General features: G+C 45.4%; 1 long non-coding RNA gene across 2 annotated transcripts; it reads left to right on the top strand.

Annotated features, from left to right (window-relative positions):
• Nucleotides 1–629: 629 nt before the first annotated feature.
• On the top strand, nucleotides 630–11,996 carry LOC141730968 (uncharacterized). 2 transcript variants are annotated; one of them, XR_012582829.1, is made up of 4 exons: nucleotides 630–750; nucleotides 3,805–3,906; nucleotides 7,196–8,517; nucleotides 9,034–11,996. It is a non-coding gene; the product is annotated as an uncharacterized LOC141730968 (long non-coding RNA). The 2 variants fall into 2 exon arrangements; XR_012582828.1 differs by having other exon boundaries at nucleotides 7,196–11,996.
• The last annotated feature ends 3,060 nt before the right edge of the window (nucleotides 11,997–15,056 follow it).

Genomic DNA, 15,056 nt, shown 5'->3' with positions numbered 1-15,056 from the left:
GTTCATTATTTTCACTAAAGTTCACAAGTGGGTAGGTATAGATTACTTTACAGTTAAAAGAGAAAAATCTTGGATACTTGCACATGGTCTGGATAAGCTCCCAAAGCAATCTGCTGTTTTCAGTCTGGCCAAGTGGGTGATTATTTTCCTGGATTTCCTACTTTCTGTTTCCTCTTGGGTTTTTGTATATTTTTTATGCTGGCCAGTAATTTGCTGCCTGTAAAAGGTGCTTTACTGTTAGGATTCAACTAGAAAACTCTCTCCCCAAAGTCCAAATAGGTTTTTCACACCAGGGAAGAACCTAAAGAAATGTGAGGATCAGAAGAGCTTTACAAAAAATGTGAAGATGGGGTAGGGAGGGCTGGTTGTGGGTAGAGCTGCCCCACAGTAAATCCCTGCTCTCTGGGATGGACTGGATTTATGGCTCCATCTGCACAATGGAGCATCTCACACTTTGCCCAAATTTGTCCTTGTTTGTCTCTGGCTTCTCCCTTAAAGCTCCTGCAGCCCCAGGGTGATGGCTGGTTCAGCCTCCACTGTGGGCTGAGAGTGGCTTTGGGGTGTTAGTCCACAATATATATCACTTAATTAGCCTGGCTGCTAATTGATTCCCTGTTCCTCTCACTAACAGGCCCAATAAAGCCAGTGGAGGGCTGTCAGTCTGCTGTGTTTGACACCTTGGAGCAAACGCAGAGCCTGGCTGCTAATGAAGCTGTGTCAGCTGAAGGACACTGTGCCTGCTGCTCTGGGGTGAGCCATCAGCTCTGGGGCACTTTGCTTTGCTGCTTTGCTTTTCCCTGTCATTTTCTCACACAGAAATTATTTCCAAGGTCTCGTGTTTTGTTATAAAAGTCTATAAAATCATCTTTCTCTGACAAAAATGATTCAATGCTGTCCATGGTCTTCTCACCTCTTCCCATGGTTCAGGGGGTTCACAGCCATGCTGGATGTGACCTCCAGTTAATCCTGAGATTTTAGAGTGTAATATGTCCTTTATTTCTGAATACCAGAAAGGAATTTGCTAATTAGGGGGGAACCAAGGTCTCTCACATGGGAAACATTTTAAGAAATCAGAAATGTCATTCTGCTATGACAAATGACACTTAACAATGATAAAATAACATTTCATAGCAGCAGAGGTTATTTGCTGCTGATATTGCAGGAGTCTGGAACTTTGAAGGACTCAAAAAGAAGGAAAAGTAAAGCATGATTCATTACTTAAAATAAGAGAGGGGTAGGAAGTGAAGAAGATGACATTCCCACCTCCACAGGGAAAGATGTCCAAAGACCAACCTGAAATGTCTGAAGGAGCAGCAGAGCTGAACCTGCCAAGTTGCAGCTTTTACACTAATTTCCATCACCACACCTTCCCTCCACTCTGAAATTGCCTTTGGGTCCCTGAGCCCAGTTCACTGTGTATCTGGGTTAGGCTGAACAGGGAGATGTTAATTTTGGTGGGGAGGAGGAGGTCCTAAGGCAAAAGCTTGTGGCACTGGTAATTCACATCCTGGTAATTCACATCCTGGCTGTGTTGTATTGGTTTCTCAGTGGAGGCAAGCCCTGGGGATGTGACTTTGATTATCTGAATCAGGCAGCTCCAGATTACCTTAATGTGGGGCTGCCTTCATCTGGAGTGCTGTGCAAAAGGGTGAATAACCACCCAGCCCAGCTGGATCAGCTCCAGGAGCTTGGGGAAATGCTGGGAGATGGCTTAGTCTGCTGTGAAACTGCACCAGGGCAGGCTGCAGCATTTGCTCTTGATGGATGAGCCCTAATTTATTTCCACTGCAAGAGGCTTTGGTGACAAGTTTACCCTATAAATAATGCTTAAATTGGAATTTTGTTAAGTACCTTTCTCCTGTCGGGAAAAAAATAATTGCTGCCTTCTTTGACTATTCCAGGTATTCAGTAACCCATCCTCATGCCCAGTACTATCAGTTATTTTATACATGTGGCACAGTGGCTACAGACTTTTCTCTGTTGATCCTTGAGAGTGATGGTTTCCCCAGCAAGTGGCTGAGACCTGACTGGTGTTTGGTTTAAAGGTTTAATTTTTAATAGAAATTTGGCACTTGATTTTGAGAGCAGCTCATTGTGAAATGCCTGGTTATGTTTTAAAATAATTTTTTCTATTTAAGACCTTTGCTCTTCTTTTGTAGCCTCACTAGGGATGTGTCAGCCAGCAGAAGGCTGGCTGATGTCTCAGATCCAGGCTTTTTGCCTTAAAAAACCGAGAAAAATTAACATAAAATCAGGAAGTAAAAAGTGTTTAATTTAAACAAAGTTGGTGGGGAGGGGGAGGATATTTGTTTAAGTTTGTCTTCAGCACTTTAATAGACAGGTTAGATACCTTTGTGCCTGTGAGCAGCTTTGCTGCAGCATGATGTGAGCTTGCAGCAGTCCTGCCAAAAGCAGCATCGCCTGTTTTACAAGTGGGGGTATTGCAAACTCGGTCTGGAAAAACTGTTCAGAAAAAATGTCACTGGGGGTGTTTCAGCCAGGATGACACCTGGGGTGGCAGGGTTGGGGACACACCAGGATTGTTTCCTGGGCTCTCCCAGAGGGCTGCAGCCCCCTTTGCCCGAGGCTTGCCCCATCTGCAGCCTCACACAGCGCTCACACAGCTCCAGGCTCTGCCAGGCTTTGGGATCAGTCTGTGGGGTCATCTCCCCTCGGGGATTTTGGCAGCTGCAGCACACACCGTGCCTTGCAGTGAAGCAAGTCTGTCTGCTTTTCCCAGCCCGGGGCTGTGTCTGCTCTAGGATCAGACTCTGCCAATGATTGCTCCTTCCCCAATGTCCTTAGAGAGAAGCACCAAGGGCTGGATGGAGATTTCCTGAGTGGGGCACTCCAGATACCTACTGGGAATTTATACTGGTTGAGGGGAAAGCAGTGTGCTGATATTAACAGCCATTAACTCCCTTCTCAGTGGGAAATATTATTTACATATTTACCTCAAAAAAAAAACAAAACCCACAAAACCAACCCTTTCCAAACAATCAAAAAACCTTTGTAGGGAAACCAAGGAATTTCTAAGGGGATGTAGCAATAGGGCAAGGGGGAGTGGCTTCAAATAGAAAGGAATAGCTTTACATTAGGTGTTGGGAAGAAATTCTTGCTTGTGAAGATGGTGAGACCCTGGCACAGGCTGCCCAGAGCAGCTCTGGCTGCCCCATCCCTGGCAGTGTCCAAGGCCAGGTAGGATGGGGCTTGGAGCAATCTGGGACAGTGGAAGGTGTCCCTGCCCATGGCAGGGGGGTTAGAACAAGATGATCTTTCAGGTTTTTTCCAACCCAAACCACTCTGTGATTCTACACTTCTTTGAAGTGCTGGTACTGATAGAAGATGCTTGCAAAGGTTAAACAAGTGAGTTGTCTTGCCCTAGAGAGTCAAGGAAAATTCAGCTGGGTCATAATTGATTTTTGTCCATGGAAGAAGTCCGAGACAGACCCTGACAGACACATTCTGTCTACTCAGACACCAGGGAAGGACTCGTTTCAGTCTCAGGGAAGTGACTGCACAGGACTCACAGCACTGAGGGCTTGAGCTCCCTGATTCACTGCAGTTGTCTAATGGGGAGAGTAACGTGAAAGGTGGGAAGGGTTCTCAATTATCAGTTTATAGAGCTTTAAAGTTCAGTCCTGCCTCTCTGGAGCCCTGCTGCAATGAGACAGTCACTGAGGAGCAAAGTGCAGAAGTTTTGGTTCAGCAACTCCCATCATTGCCTGGTTAGAAGGCTGGAAAATCACAGGTTGCAGAGGCAGACTGCCCTAACCTAACTACAGATGTGCTCTGTAATTACAGGGCTGTTCATGTGCAGAGCCAAGTCTGCTGTGGGACACCTTTCTTGGCTGGAATCAATGAAAGAATCCAGCAGTCTCATTGACTGAGCAAATCAGGAGTCAGGTAAGTGCATTCTGTCAGCACAAGGAGATTTTAATGCTAGGCTTTGGTCTGTCATTAATTAAAATAAACATCTATTATTTGGGTTTGAGATTCTTTCCAAGAAGGAAAATAGAGTCTGGAAAGGTTTTCAGAGCTGATTGCTGTGCACAGCCTGGACTGTGCTTGAGACAGGCACAAAGAGGATCTGGGGAAGGAAGACAAGGATGAGGAGGAACAAAAGGTGTTGAAATCAATGTCAGAAATTAGAGAAAGAACAGGCAGGGAGGGAACAGAAAAAGAAGCAGAACAAAGCCAAAGAAGACAGACAAAATGTGATTGATGGGGAGGGAGGGTGGCAAGAGACGGCTGAGTGACTGGTGGGAGTGACAGCACAATGTGAGCTGGGGAGGTGGCTCTGGGACATTGTCCCTGGGGTCTCTGAGGGCAGGCTGGGCAAGCCTTTGCCAGGCTTGGTGTGATCCCTGAGGTGGAGATGGATGAGAGGACCCTGGACTCCTCCAGCTCTGGTTGTGCTCAGGCACCCCCTGGCCCCTGTGTCTGCCCTCCCCTCACCCAGAGGGGCTGCGGGTGGAGATCCCACAGGTCGCATCTTCTCCTGGGTCCCTTTCCAGTTCACACAGGAGGCAGACAGATGCAGGAAGGGCTTGGAGACTCCTGCCTGGCCAGCATCACACACACAGAGCCCAGGGCCAGCTGCAGCATGTGCTGCTCCCGTCCTGCATGTGCTGCTCCAGTCCTGCAGTGGTTCTCTGGCAGCAGACACCAGGTAAGCACATCTTTCTACTGGGAGTGGAGCAGAAATCCCTGGCAGCTCCATAAAACAAATTCATAAAGCATCTGTGTGGGCAGGGGCTGTCAGGGGAGTGCTCCAACTCCAAACCCTCATCCCTCAGAGGCTTCCTTCACTGAGCAAATGAGCTGCTGTGGTCCTGCAGGGAACTTGTGTCTTCTCCTGTGGCTGCAGGAGAGACAAGCCTGCACTTAGCCGTGGTTTCTGCTCTCTGTTTAGCTCCCAGCAGAATAAAGAGCTGCTCTTTTGTGGGAGGCATAAGGCAGATTTGAGGGCAGAAGGAGGAAAATGTCACAGAGCTTCACACCATCTCTGTAGACACACACAGACACAAAAAAAGCAACTCCCTAAAATCACAGTTTTTGTTACTGCTTGATGCTACACCTATAAAAATCAGAGGAGAATCTACCACTAAAACCAGATTAAAGGCTGATATTGTAATTTTGGATTTTATACTGACCAATAATCAAGAGTAGACCGTATGTAGAGACTGCAAGGTCTGTAAGCAGAGAGAATTTTTTTAAAAATTTATCTGGTATTACGAGAAAATTCTGAGGGCTTTTCACCATCCCAGTGCTTGTGAGTAGGAACAGCAGCCTTCAAAATGAAATAGGAATAGAGAAGATTTATTAAGAGCTTACCTGATGTCTCTTAGGCCATGGTGGGAGGGGAAGAAGCAGGGGTAGCACTGGGGAGCAGTGAGAGCAACATCTCATCTCCATGTCTTGTGTGATCTTCTGAAAGTGCCTCAGGCTCCTGTAACCTTGTGCCTGCTGGGAGAGACAGGCAAGCTGGAAATGGGAAATTCAGGTGTGACCTTGGGCAATTGAGGTAACCCAGAGGGGGATATTCCAGTTAATGGGATGGGCATGGGATCCAGCCTGGACTGCTGCCTCCTGCCTGCAGCTGGGCACAAGATGTCCTGAGAGAATGAAGGGCTTGAGATGTTCAGGTGGTTGGAGGATTGGAGATCCTGTATCCAGGTGCAGATTTCATGGACCCACAACCCCAGAATGGCAGGGTATTTCATGCCTTCCAACTTCCACCTGCTCATTCTCATTCCTGAACCCCCTGGGACCCTCAAGCCCAGGGAATCTCATGCTGTGTATGCATCCATTTCACAACTGAGCACGTTTCCAACATTTTCCACTGCTGCAGAAAAGCCTTCAGGGACGCCTTGAGATTCCCAGGTGAGTAAAATACAGCCTGAGCTGTGTGCTCACATGCCATTTGATAAAATCTTACATAAATTCCTTAACAGCATTTAACTCCCATGGGGTTTCCAGTCTTTGGTGTTGGAACTAATGGACAACAGTAGCAAACCACAATATCAAATGTGACATCAGAGATGTGGCATTTCTTATGTGCTCTAAACGAGTGACTAATTTCAGAGCATTTGCTCAGATGTCCTGTTGATGGGGGAATGTTTTCCTTCCTCCTGTAACTATTTCACACCAGAGGGAAATCAAAAATCTGCTCTCCAAACAGCTACAGACACCGCCTGTTTTCAAGAAGGTGTGAAACAGAAAAGAATAGAAAGATGCTCAGCACCTCCTACGTGGTTCCCTGCTCTCCTTGAGCAACAGCACCGTGCAGGATGAGGCCCTGTGTTGGCACCAGTTTCTGAGTAAACTGCCTCTGTAGAAATCGAGCATCTGTTTCTATTAGCAACAGCTGTTTCTGCATGTAAGAGTGTGTTAGTGCATTTAAACACCTCATTATTAACTGGAGTTTGTTTGTGGGTTTGGAAGTGGTGAGGAAGGGGCTGGTACAGGTTACCTTTGGTGGGAGAGCACCATTCCTACATTCACCTGTGCAAGAGCATCCTCTGCAAAGCTCCAGTAAAACCACCTGAAAACAGGCTGTTCTGTCAGGCAGGGATGTGCCTGACACACAGAGGCTGAGCCCTGAACCCTGCTGTGTGTCCTGCTCCCCCAACCAGCCAGGACAGACGGACACCATGGGTAGCAAAGGGAAAGCACTGATGCGGCAGTTCTCATTCAGAACAACAGGATGCTGCTGCCAGGGTGTTCTGCAGCCATTCCCAGCAGGTTCAGGGGCACAGAAATGCTTTGTGCCATGGTGACTAGAGCACCAGGAGAGGAACTGTGCCTTTCCCTGGCACGGTTGTCGCCATGATATTTTCTGAAAAATCCCTTTGCCAGGATTTTTCTCCAGAGAAGCTGGGAAGCCTCAGAGGAAAAGAAAAACAATAATTATCTGCTGCTGTGGAATGTAACAGGTGCATCTTTGATTGGTCCATCTTGGTTGTTTCTAATTAATGGCCAACCACAGTCCAGCTGGCTCAGACTCTGAGAGTCACAAACTTCTATTATTGATACCTTTCTATTCCTTTAAGCCTTCTGATGAAATATTTTCTTTTATTCTTTTAGTATAGTTATAATATATAATTTTCTTTTAATATTATATATACAATAAAATTTATTTATTTATTTATTTATTTATTTATTTATTTATTTATTTATTTATTTATTTCAGCCTTCTGAAACATGGAGTCAAGATTCTCGTCTCTTCCCTCGTCCTGGGACCCCTGTGAACACCATCACACACGGTGCCTAGAGCAGCATGGAGGAGCTGTGCCTTTCCCTGGCACAGTGGCTGAAGCAGCACAGTCGGGCAGGGTGGATGGGACTGAGCCAAGCTCCTTATTCACTCAGAGCAGGGATGGAGCTCAGCATCTGCTCTGCCCCGTCTGCCGCCTGCATCCTCAGCAGGAAAATAAACATACCCTGGGGACAGGCTGGGTGTGGGAGGTGGGAGCTGCACAGCAGGAGCAGCTTGAGCAAAAGCAGCTCCTGTTGGCAGAGCAGCCAGCCCAGCCAAAGGAAAGGCTGGAGAGCAGCCACAAAGCAGCCGGAGAAGTTTTTTCCTATTTAGCTGCGGGGATTTTGTTGCAAGTCTCAAGGCGACTTTTTCATTTCCTTTGGAAAATAGGCTGCGATCCCCCAGAGAAATGGCATGTGACAAGATTAGGGCAGGAATCACTAGTGAGATGAGCACCCAAAGTGAGCTAAAGGCTGCATGAGCATGCATCACTAAATGTTTCACTACAGGTATGAATATTTCATTCTGCTGTGCTAAAGCATCTCTTGCAGTATCAGTATTCTCTCACTGAAAAAACAAACCCGTGAAATTTGGAGAATGCACAAGGTGAAAGTTACATTGAGGTTCCTCTCAGGCTCTGAACTTCCTTGCAGACAAGCTTGGTCCAAATGGAATTTATAATTTTCTGCCACAGGAACACTAAATTCTTCTGACTCAGAAAGTTGTGCTGGAAGGAGTAAAACTAATCAGACAGGGTTGTTTGGTAGCTTATAACAAACCTTAAAAGCTGGGCCAAGCTTATAGCAAATTCAGCTAAGTAGATTAACATGTATGGGTCCTGCAAGCTGTCAGTCCCTTTGGTAGGATTTGTGTTGGGCAATTTGGAATCCTTGGCGAGTCCCTCCTGGTTGACACTGCCTGCTCACTCCAGATTCACTGAGCAGGAAACTTTTCTGTTCTGCTTGGGCTTTTGTACCTCAGCTAGTTTCCCTGAGAAGGGGGAAGGGAAGCACATTTACGTATTGCCATGGTTGCAAAGTCTGGCATTCCAAAGGAAAATCAGCTCCCTTTGTGTGTTATTGGGTCAGCTGTGATGAAATGAGGGGCAAAGAATGTGTCTGAGCCCTTCAGCTTTTGAATGTTCAATGAGAGAAGCATTCAAATGGCACCAGGAGGTCGGCTGTGATCTTGCAGAAAACATCTCCTCTCGATGCTCACATCTCCTCAGCTGATAATAACCACTGTCGCAGCCAAAGGTGACAAAAATTACATAAAGGCTACTGTTTCTGCACAAAACCAGCTGGTTTATTTTGGCAGCCTTCATTGGTACAGTTGGTGACCATAGCCTGCGAGCTGAGCTCGGATGGAGGGCTGGGAGGGGGGAAGGTGTGCAGGCAGTGTCTGCATCTCCAGGTCACAGCAAACAGCCCTAGGGGTGGGCTGGGAGGAGGCAGGAATGCAAACTCCTTAAATTCCTCCAGGCAAGTCTCCTCTGGAGAAATCTGGCACAACAGGGATGCTTTTAAGGTGTTTTAGTCATCTTGTAAAAACAGCACAGTGGTGAGTGCCTGGAGAGAGCAGCACCTCTGCTCTTTGGGAAGAGGTGGCAGCTGACTCCTGTGGGTTCCTGCTCTCTGAGGTTTGCCCAGCAGGCAGCTGAGGGAACTTTCTGATATGGTTACTGAAAGATCTTTCTTTTGTATGATGTTAAAAAGATAAGAAAAATTGCACCTTTCAGGTACTCTGGCCTTGTTGCTGGTTTTCTCTTCCAGCGCTAATCCTGTGCCCTTCTGCTGACTTTTATCAGCAGTCCCTCTGATGGATCCTCTGCCCAGTACAGCAGGTGATAGCCATGAAATCACACTCCTGTGAGACCCTGCTCCAGAAAAATACACCTGGAGGGTGCTGCCCTCTCTGCTGCTGTCCACAGCCTTCCCCAGGGGTGGAGGACAGTGATTCAGGCTGGGAGCACAGCTGGGATCACTGCTCCCGCGTATCCATCTCTAATCACCCTCCACCGTGGGAAGGAGCTGATGTTGGAACCCTTTTGCCTGGAAATGAGCTTTTCCTGAGCAGCCTAATGCTCAGCTTCTAGGTGAGCTACTATAAATGTGTTTTTAATGATTTAGCTAATTGCAAGTGCTTTCACAAACGATTTTGGTAGCACTTACTGGGACTACAGCAACATCTGAGGTTGTAGTAATGAAAATGTAATGTGATAGCATGATAACACCACCAAAAGGACTGATTTGAGAGGGATTAACAGCAAGATCCTAGTTGTGGGTGCTTAGTTAGGAGCACTCAGTGCAAGGAACAGGCTAGAGCCATGGGGAAAAGGGAGATGGTAAGGATGTAGGAAACCAGGATCCTTTCTTTGAAGCATTGTTAGAGGTCATGGGCACTGACTGAAAGAAAACATTTTAAGTGACTGAATTAGGCATCCTGGTTTTCCTTGTCTTTTTCTCCTAAAATGACATGAGATTGCAGGGTGGTTACTGCTGAATAAAGACAGCTTCAGTCTAGAATGCAGAGCCCATAGAGGGGAGTTGTGTGCAGAAGGTGCAGAGGAGCAGGTATTGAGCATCACTGGTGTGTGACAGTGTTCACAGGAGTCTGAGGGAAGAGATGAGGATCTGACTCCATGTTTCAGAAGGCTTGATTTATTATTTTATGATATGTATTATATTAAAACTGTACTAAAAGAATAAAAGAAAGGACTTCATCAGAAGGCTGGCTAAGGATAGAAAAAGAAGGAATAATAACAAAGGCTGACTGTGATTGGCCATTAATCGGAAACAACTCTATGAGACCAATCACACATCCATCTGTCGCATTCCACAGCAGCAGATAATCAATGTTTATCTTTTGTTCCTGAGGCCTCTCAGCTTCTCAAGAGGAAAAATCCTAAGGAAAAGATTTTTCAGAAAATATCATGGTTACACTGGTGCAGGGCACAGCCTTTTGCAGTGCCCCTCCCCAGCAGGTAAGGCTGGAGCTTTGTCCTCTGTGGGACACATTCAGAGGGACCATGGAAGGTGCAGAGGTGACATTAACCAGGCAATGAGGACATTTGGCCTCTGCCTGGGAGTGCTTTTGTTTATAAATGTGTATCCACTTCCCAGGAAAATATTTTTGATGTTGACTTCAGACATCCTCTCTGGGAGACGGCCCAGCCTCCTGCCTTGCCCCAGAGACAATAGAAGGAAAACAAGCACAATAGGTGCATGTGCTAAACACTTTAATGAGCACTTCCACACCATTCTCCTGCATTTCCCCACATGCCCATGAGTCAATAAGCACCTCATGCAGCTTTCTAGATAGTGTGCAATAAACTGACAGAGCCACGGACCAGCCCCACCATCAGCTCTCGTTCGCTGAATAATTGATGGAGATGTGAACTGATTTTGTGCTGTGTGTGTAGTCTCAGTGACTATTCCCACTAATCCCTGTGCCTGTGTGAGCTTCCTACAACGAGATTATGCTTCAAATATTTCAGATACAATTATACCCATTTGTGCAAGAGGCACTGTGATAATTTTTGCACTTGCACAAATGCCCAGTTGGTTGATCTGCACCTGCAATCAGAAAAGGGCCCTTGAATTTGTTGCCCTGTGGCTCTGGAGGATGTGAGTCTCTTGTTTTCTCTGGTTCATTTTGAATGGTAAGTTAATGATAGAGCACAAATCCCCAGTGATTATGCTCTGGTCTCTATTGTCACCCAACATAATGTCCTCCTGTGGCTCTTTGTGATGATGCTCTGTGATGCACAGAGCATTCAATAGCAAATGCTGTAGGTTCTGTACTAGAAAGTCAGCATTTACAGTAGTTACTTGGGACAATTTTATCTCCTGGAGACAGGGCTTTTAAATTATGACTAATACATGGTATCTGGGAGTCTTTCATCTCCAGCTCTCTCTCAGATATTTAGCCCAGATATACTTGCATTACTCCCAAACTACTCAGCCTTTCTCTTTCAATGCACACAGGAGAAATTTTTATGATTTATGTAAAAGGAAAATTATCAGGCTTCAGAAAATTTATTTGTTTTTTTAATATTGTTTTCATACAACCAGTAGCAGGATCTGGACTGAGGGACATGGATAACAAAGTCTTGTAAAGAGAAAAGACAGCAGAGAGGATTTACTTTCTATTCATTTAGACATTAATAAATAATAAAAATGCTGGTTTGGGATGAAATTCTGCCTCCATGTGCACCAAGATCAGCTGTTTCAATAAAGTTGGTCTGACTCTGAGCTCTGTGTTGGCTGCACCAGCTCAGGACCTGTTCTGATCATTCCTGCCTCTCTGCTGACTCTCTCTGACAGTTTACCAACAGCTTTTCAATTACCTGAGCCTGTGAAAAGCTCATATAAGTATCTGATTTCATGTAGTGTTTTCCATCGTGCTCTAGGTTACGCTCAGTGCTCATTATCTTTGCATGTTTTGGAATCATATGACTACAAATATAACTTAGTGTGAGTATTCAGAATGAGGGATTGTCGGGAATTTTTCAATGAAATAGCTTCGCAGAAGAAAAAGAGTTCTCAAACTGGCAATGCAGCACTAAACCCAAAAATTGTACTGGGATTGCTCAGGGTATTGGAGAATGGGATGCATTTTACAAACTGCCTCCAGTAAACACTCTTAACTGGACCTTTGCACACCTGGGTTGGAATCTAAATCAGCTGAACCTGTTGGAACAATTTTATTATTGAAACAGGGATTTCAACCTTAATCTCTTGGACTAAGCCCATGCTAATATAATCAGCAATGCTTCCTTGCTCTGGGCACCCCACTCTAGCAATATCCTTCCTCCTCCCCTCTGCTTGTTTGTTTTCTTGCAAAGGCAACCCAAGACTGAGGACAGAGTTTTCTGCCCTCAGTGGCTGCTGTGATGTGTCTGGTGCACTCTCAGCCATGTCCCGCAGCCTGCTGGCCTGGCCTTGCTGCTTCTGATGCAGGGACTTTCCATTAATTTCTGTTGGGGAAAAAGAAAAAAAATCTGGGGAAGTCCTTCATTTCATCCCTCTGCCAAACCAGACCTTTCTGAGTACTTTTGATGGTCAGAAGACTTTGGCAGAATGAAGCTGTTCCTCACTGCCCTTTGTAGCTTTAATCACTGTTTTCCCTGTTGTTCATATGATGAACTCCAAACCATAGCTTGGTTGGCAGCTCAGTATCTCTTTAAATCACTACTGGTTTCTCCTATGTCATTAATATTTTATTTATGTTGTATTAAATTTCGCATCAGTCTCCATGCCAACAGTTCATGCCAGCAGCAATGTCTGACAGAATAATTTAAACCCTCAGAGATATGAGCAATTCCTTTTTGAAAAGCATCACAAAGTTGGATTCATTTTGTCCTTGTTTAGCAGTGTCAAAGAGTCAGGCCTGGACATAGAATCAGAGTGGTTGGGGTTGGAAGGGACCTTAAAGAACATCTCATTCCAATCCCCTGCCATGGTTGGTCCAAGCCCCTTCCAACCTGGCCTTGGACAATTCCAGGGATGGGGCAGACAGAGCTGCTCTGGGCAACCTGTGCCAGGGCCTCACCACCCTCACAGGGAAGAATTTCCTCATAATATCCAATCTAAACCTGATCTCCTTCAGTTTGAAGCCATTCCTCCTTGTCCTAGCACTGCAAGCCCTGTACACAGCCTCTCTCCAGGTTTCTTGTAGCCTCTTCAGATGCTCAAAAGGCCACAAAAAGACCCCAGAGCTTTCCCTCTCCACACTGAACAATCCCAATTCTCTCAGCCTTCCATGTTCCTCCTCTGGCCCATGTCTGGGGACACCAACAGGAGCATCTTCTCATACAGGAAGAGTTGAGGATTAACACTCAACCTGGCACCAAATGTCATCTACAGCTGACACCAAATCCTCGGGGAAAGGCAGAGTTAGACCAGATGGTAATTCTGGGAAATCAGAAGGTTTTGAACAGAAAGTCCCTTCCTCAGGGCACTTGCAGATTCTTGCTTGTGGAGTTGCACTATTCTATACACCCCTGTTACTGTTCTCATTCCTGTGTAAATGCAATCCATGCAATTATTTTTATTGCATATTTATTGTTCCCATCTGCTTGGCTGCTGTCAAGCAGCCTTTGATGCTGGCCTGGAGATAAAGCCATTGAGAGGGAAAACCAGAAGCCAGCTTAACTCCCCCTTAACCATGTACAGTATGGTCTCAGTTTGGATTCATTTATTTATTTATTGCCATTTCAGCCCTTAAGAGATCTCCAGTAAAGAGCAAGGAATTGTCCTCAGTCCCAGAGGTTCTGCAAGAGCAGACAGCTCTGTTGGGACTGCAGGGCATCCATCCTGTCCTCCTTGAAATGTCACACCAGCAGCAGAGAAATGCAAAAACCAATAATAAAACAGGGAAAAATTGAGTGGAAATTAAAAAGAAGAGTAAACTAAAGAGAAGAATATGCAGGAAAGTACAGCCAAAAATGGTTGGAGTCTCAAGGGAAAGAACAGCAAAAAAATGTGAGTGTGTTTCTTCATCTTTTCATTCAAGGGTCCCCTAAAGACTTGCTAATTGAAATGCAAAGTCTGGATAAAATAATGTGTAAATGGGGATAATGTAATGCCACACAGGGAAGATTTGACACAAAACACTTTAGACTCCTGGGGCCTGACAAATACAAATTTTCTCCCACCATATTCTCAAAATCCCAAATCTGCAAGACTTGGGGAATGCCATTAATCACAGGTGTAGCCAAAGGCAGAGATCCAGGAATCACAACTGCCTTCATAAGCCTCTGCACAGAGGGGATTAGAGAGAAATGAGTTTACTGCAGGAACTGTGGAGTTAGCACATATCATCCCAAGGAGCAATTTGTCAATAAACAGCACATCTCTGCCAGGGCAGGGGAAGCAAAGAAAGACCCAGGCAACAACTGCAGCTTATAAACGTGGCTCTATTGATTTTCCGTGCCAATTAATGCCAGCAAAGAATACATCCCTGGAGACCACACAGCACGAACTGTAGGCAAAATTGCTTCTCCTGAGACTGCAGCTGCCTTTGCAGCCTCATGGTATCAACCCTCCTTGTTTGCTTCTGCTTCCTTTATTAAAAATCCACAGTGGGAAAGAGACTGGTGCATCTTCCTGCCCTTGAAATGTAGTTGAGGGAATATCCATCTGTTTCAACAAGCCAAATCTATCCTCTATCTTGTTATTTTTGTGGTTTGTTTTGTTCTTTGTGAAATATAATGAATGGTCTTGCTTATTTCTCCCAACTAGCAATTACTTCAGAGATCAAATCACAAGCAGACCTATAACCTTCTGACAGGGCAGGATTAGTTCTGAAAGACCTGCAGAACTGCCATGCAGACTCTGCTGTGAAATCTGACAATTTAAGAGGTTCCATCCTGGTCCAGACAGTGATGATTTTTGATACCTTTTTAAAATATCCTTCCTTTTTTTCTGCTCTGTCGGGTATTGGAGAAATAAATGAAATCTGCAATCCTTTCTGCAGATGGGAGGGCATTTGAAAATTCACTGGCTTGGATGGTGCTAACAGCCATCCTTCACATGTCTTGTCTTGGTTTAATAGGTGGTTGCAGCTGTGGGATCATTGCTATATTTCACAGTTCTGTTCTATTATTAGATATTGGAGGAATATGAGAACATGGATAGCTTGTGTTAAACTACCAGTTCCTGTATTTATTGGCACCACCTGGGAGATTAAAACAGCTGCTGTCACTCTGCAGAGTTATCTTCAAAGCAGGGGAGACATCATGAATACATGATCAAAGCACCCTCACTTTGTCCCATTGTGCAGTAATTACAGA

The sequence above is a fragment of the Zonotrichia albicollis genome, chromosome 15, assembly GCF_047830755.1.
Source record: "Zonotrichia albicollis isolate bZonAlb1 chromosome 15, bZonAlb1.hap1, whole genome shotgun sequence".
Taxonomy (NCBI): domain Eukaryota; kingdom Metazoa; phylum Chordata; class Aves; order Passeriformes; family Passerellidae; genus Zonotrichia; species Zonotrichia albicollis.
This window is presented reverse-complemented; position numbering and strand designations above follow the sequence as displayed.